Below are 6,000 nucleotides of genomic sequence, written 5' to 3' on the forward strand. Positions count from 1 at the left end.
ATGTATAATTTAACATTGTTCTAGGAGAGAATGTGGATCTAGGATTCACTTTTCTTATTTTATTGTAAGAGAGGTTGAGCTAAAATTCTATATAAAGAGAAGCCCTCTCATTTGTTGAGCATGGTTGGATTTGGAAGGACATCCCCTTCAAGCCTAGTCAAAAATCTGTCAGGAGGAAGAAGTAAGGTTCACCGTTTCTATGTCGTTCACCGTTTCCCATCTCATAGGGCTGAATTTGGTCGCTGGAACTGTGTCTGTAAAATCTGTTGTAAGGGACTATATTTAAGGGTAGTTATGCTCCAGAAAAAGGGAAAAGGTTGAGGTGAAATCTTCCTTCTTCTTGATGTTTTGTTATTGATCAATTCATAAGTTTTTTCTGCTGCCATTTCTATGTTTGAGATTTCTGCACTTTAAAGCAGTCCACATGGTTGATTATAGCATATTTGTAACAACATGGTCACGCCTCATTTCATTTACATTTTGGACCCTCTTCAATCTAGACTTTGACTTCATTTTGGCCAAATAGAATGGCACTTGTCTTGGTCCACCGTCCCATTTAATCAAAAGTTTATTTTACACTTTACTTAGGGATTCCCCCTTTTTGCTGGAGGAGGGCCAGCCTGGAGAGAAAGAAGGTGGTCTTGTGGTGACATTAGACAAACCCCCGAGTTCCCCTCAGGCTGCAATTGTGTCTCAGGGCTTTATCACTTTGAGTGCAGGTTTGGGAGGTAACATTGCACATCCAGCACAAAATATAATATTTATAAGGTTAATAATAGGTTTATAAATAAAAAAAAATTAACTAATATTAAAATTTAACTCAACAGATGAATAAAGTCATCTTATACCTTTCAAAAGGTAGGACTCCAATTCTGATGCATGCCGGGAATGAAATGATGCCATGCTTCTTTGTCCATACTACAAGCTGGCATACAGCACCTCTTAATGGAGGTTTCTGCATGTATGCAGGCGGAAAACCAGACAAATTACAATAGCAAAATATGAGAACGAAACGTAGAATTTTTCCCAAGGGAGGAAACCCCTGTGTATGGCAGAGGGACTCCGAATATAAGAGCGGGCCCCGACATCCTGTTCAAACGAACAGTGGCTCAGCCATGACCACAGAAAAAGCCAAACGAGTCTCTGATTATATGCATAAAACTCTTACCCGGAGTTGAGGTGGCAGCGAAGCGGAGAAGGCTTTCCAGCACCGCTGGTTCAGCCATCGAATCTTCTTCTTGAAAATATCAACATAACCATAAACTGAGAAATCTTTAAAAAGAAAAACGACGAAGTTAAATGTTTACAAATTAGCAGGAATCGAAACCATAACCGGAGCTGTGAAGCTCAAGCACCTGTGTAGAACATGAGCATGAAAATGAGAGAAGCGGAAACTTGAATTAAAGAAAAGTTAATACCTGACCCGGTAAAGAAAGGCAGAGGCATTCTGCTGTGCACCAGACCGCGTGGAGGTAAGAGGTTCAGAGTAAGGCGGAGCGCCACGATGCTGTGAGTGACAGGAGGTCGCTCAACAATGAAAAGAGAAACAAGCTAAAAGAGTTAACCACACAATAAAAACCTTAACAGCACCCACCGCCTCGTGGCTCAACGTCAGCCCTCGATTTGGGCGGGCTCGTTTCCATCGTTCGATCACCAGAAGTTGAACCGGGAAAAAAACAACTGTGAAATGGTAAGTTCGAGAGATGTCAGACTGTATGACGTTTGGAGCACCGAGCACGCGGAGGCACATGGCAATCTGGTGGCCGGCCGTTCATCGTGCCAAATGGACGATGCAAAGCAGGCCAGCTGGGTGAGCGTCTGAGCCGGACAGGACTCGCGGCTTCAGCTTACCTCGGAGATATAAACCAGCACGCGTATATGGAAAATGCCATAAAAACATTTATGATTGAAGTACCGCTCATATCACCTATGTACATACCTTTGATTGTAATCCGCTTGTTAAACTCGAGACATATCATGAGTCAACCATAGCATAATCGTTAACGAATCATGGGCATGGATAGATGTTGAATAGTGAATCATTATCGACTTTTGAATGAGTGGGTAGGAGTATACATTAAACATAAGAATGTTTTAATATTAAGTATTCCTTGTTATATTGTTCGACAATAATGATGTTTATAATTTGTTTGCGATGCGAAGATCCAATGAAACATATATGCATATTTTTACGGCGGTAAAAAAAAAAATTAGATCTGTAATGGTGCGTGACAAATTGGTATCAGAGCCCAGGTTACAACTCTGTGACCTCGGGTTAATTTTAATAAAGACAGCAATGCATAAGTAGTATCCTAACAAGCAAGTAAGGAGTATATTGGAATATAAAATTACATCTGTTGAATGAGCTAATTTTGTTCAGGTGACAGCAGAATGAGGAGAACAAGTAGCGCTCCTCATGGAAATTTGGATCAACCAGATAACGTTGCTCGCCCTCAGGGGAATCCTGAGATATGGGTACAATTGGGAGAGGAAGGCCGCAACACTGATTTGGCTATATTGAGGACAGTCTAGGAGCTGAAGGACGAAATGGCCCGTTTGCGTGAAGACAACGCAAGACTAAACATGGAACAAGAGAGGATTCTGAAAAGTTTATCTGATAAACAACATCAACAGCGGTCTCATCCTAGGTCTGAGCAGACACAAGTATCAGATGAAAAAAGCTATCACACTGAACAGGAGGAAGCAGAGGAAAGAGCGGAGACGCGAGGAGAGAAGTCTGTTAACGCTTCTGAATATCAAACCCCCAAGAGACCGTGGATAGAATTACAAGGGGAGTTTCGGAAGATTAAACCACCCCATTTCGATGGGGAATCAGAAGAAGCTGCAGAGGCTTGGCTAATCAATATGAACAAGTATTTCCAAGTGTACGAGTATGATCACCATCTTAAGGCTCGGCTGGCCATCTTCCAGTTGCAGGCCAAGGCTACATTATGGTGGGAAGAAGTCAAGATGGTGTGGGGGGTGAGTGAGCAGGATGTGACTTGGGAGACTTTTCAAAGATACTTCAAGGAAAAGTACCTGACAGAACGCTTCTATGATGAAAAAGCACGAGAATTTCATGATCTGCGGCTTGGACAACAGACCATAGATGAGTTCATAACTAAATTTACATCCCTGCTTCGCTATGTACCGTACATTCGGGAGGAAAAGGCTAAGGTGCAGCGGTTTGTTAGCAGCCTACCCCAGGCAATGCGGGAAAGAATCGAATTTGATAATCCGAAAACGATGGACGAAGCAATTCGGAAGGCTAGAATATGTTATCAGCAGAGCAAACAAAAAGGAGAAAATTCTGGGAAGCGCTGGGCAGATAAAAAGGGCAGCAGAATGACTGTAGGAGTTAAGGGAACTCGCAGCAATTTTCACAAGGGATTCTCGAAAGGGGCCAGCACTAGAAACCCATCAAGAAATCAGATCAGATTTAAGCCACCTGCTGAATCTAAATATAGTGAACAACCAGTTAGAGTTGATAATGAGGGCTCAGTTAGGCCACCGGTTCAGTGCTGGGGTTGTGGCGGACCCCATTATATTAAAAATTGCCCTCACCGGAAGGAAAGCGATCAGGTGTCCCAGATTTATGAAGCCTCTACGGTGGGAGACGTGGCTCGGTCCATACCCAGAATAAATGCCGCACTTGAGGATCGACAAGCTGATTACCAGCCAACAATGATAGAATTTGAAGGTAAGATCCTTGATCGAACTGTTTCCATTTTAGTAGACCCAGGAGCTACTTTAAGCTATGTAAGTCCCAAAGTCGTGGAAAGCTGTAGTTTGCAAACTATTAAGTTTAAAAATCCCTGGTTAGTACAGCTTGCCACCGGGGCCAAAAGACGAGTGCTGGCTAAGGTCAGCAACTGTCCACTAAGGGTAGCCGGTCAGACAGTAATAACAGAATTGAATGTACTCCCTCTTGGTTCATATGATGTGCTGATAGGAATGGACTGGCTGGAAAAGTGGTGGTCTGTAATAAACTGCAAGACAAAAACAATCTCTTATCGAGATGAACTGGGAGAAGAAAAGGAAATTCAAGGTATCCAAAAACCGGTGCAGATCCGGCAAATTACGGCCTCACAGCTAGCTAAAAGTGTCCGGAAGAAATGTCAAATATATGCGATACAAGTAGGGTATGCTAGATCTGAAGATAAAATTGCGACTGTGGAAAGTATACCAGTGGTGCAAGATTTTACAGATGTATTTCCGGAAGAAATACCAGGGCTGCCGCCCAAAAGAGATTTGGATTTCACCATTGAGTTGGTACCCGGTGCAACCCCAGTATCCCGAGCACCTTACCGGATGAGTGTGTCGGAATTAACTGAGTTAAAGATGCAGCTGCAAGAGTTGTTGGACAAGAAGTATATTCGTCCCAGCGTATCCCCTTGGGGAGCCCCTGTGTTGTTTGTTAGGAAAAAGGATGGAACTCTCCGTATGTGTATAGATTATAGACAACTGAACAAGTTGACAGTTAAAAACAAATATCCACTACCCCACATTGATGAACTGTTTGATAAGGTGAAGGGGGCGACAATCTTTTCAAAGATCGACTTGAGGTCGGGCTATCATCAAATCAGAATTAAGGATGAGGACATAGCCAAAACAGCTTTTCGAACTCGTTATGGGCACTACGAGTTTGTGGTACTGCCTTTCGGGTTGACCAATGCACCTGCGACATTTATGTGCTTGATGAACAGTGTATTTCATCAGTACCTAGACAAATTCGTGTTGATCTTTATTGATGATATACTTATATACTCCCGGAATATTAAAGAGCATGAGGAGCATCTCAGAATAGTGTTACAGACACTACGGGAGCATCAGCTATATGGTAAATTTAGCAAATGTGATTTTTATAAAGAACAGATCCAATATTTGGGACATATCATTACAAAAGAAGGTATAGTTGTGGACCCCAAAAAGATCAAAACTATAATAGAATGGCCAGTACCCAAGGACGTGGCAGATATCAGATCTTTCATGGGGCTGGCTGGATATTACCGGCAGTTTGTGGAAGGCTTCTCTAGGGTTGCATATCCTATCACCTCTCTGCAAAAGAAGGGAAAGATATTCAAGTGGACAACAGATTGTCAACGGAGCTTTGAACAGCTCAAAAACTTGCTCACCACTGCACCTGTGCTGAGTGTTGCAGACCCAGAAAAGGAGTATGTAGTTTGCACAGATGCAAGCAAAGAGGGCGTAGGAGGGGTGCTGATGCAGGAAGGGAAAGTGATCGCGTACGAATCCAGAAAATTGAAGGAACATGAGCAGAAGTATTCTGCCTATGATCTGGAATTAACCGCGGTAGTTCATGCGCTGAAAATGTGGCGCCATTATTTGGTGGGAAGAAAATTCTTGCTGATGACCGATCACCATAGTTTGACTAGCTACTTTAGTCAACCAACCTTAAACGCTAGGCAAGCTAGGTGGGTGGACTTTTTGGGAAATTTCGATTTTGAAATTAAGCACCTGAAAGGAAAAGAGAACAGGGTAGCTGATGCACTGAGTCGAAAAGTGCATTGCATTTATGAAATTGGTATTAGTGAAGGACAGTCCACCCTTGACAAAGAAATTGAAGAGGCCGCTGCACAAGATCGAATTTACATACAAAAGAAGCAGCTGGTGCAGAATTTAAATACCCACATAATGCAACAAGGGTACAGTTTGAATGCAGCCGGAATTCTGTGTTACCAGAACAGAATTTGTGTACCCAATCAGAGCGGTATTAAAGAAAAGATTCTGGATGAATATCATAAAAGCCCATATGTGGGACATCCGGGCTATCAAAAATTAATCACCTCGCTTCTGAAGGAGTATCACTGGCCAGGCATGAAAAGGGATGTGGTAGAATATCTGGCGCGATGCTTTGAATGTCAACAGGTTAAGGCTGAACATCAACACCCTGCGGGTTTACTACAGCCATTACCCATACCAGAATGGAAGTGGGAGACTATTATGTAGAAATTTTGAATAATTTAACACATATTCAAT

This window comes from Pinus tabuliformis, chromosome 4_2, assembly GCF_031772625.1.
Source record: "Pinus tabuliformis cultivar Carrire ecotype Pingquan chromosome 4_2, CPIR1, whole genome shotgun sequence".
Taxonomy (NCBI): domain Eukaryota; kingdom Viridiplantae; phylum Streptophyta; class Pinopsida; order Pinales; family Pinaceae; genus Pinus; species Pinus tabuliformis.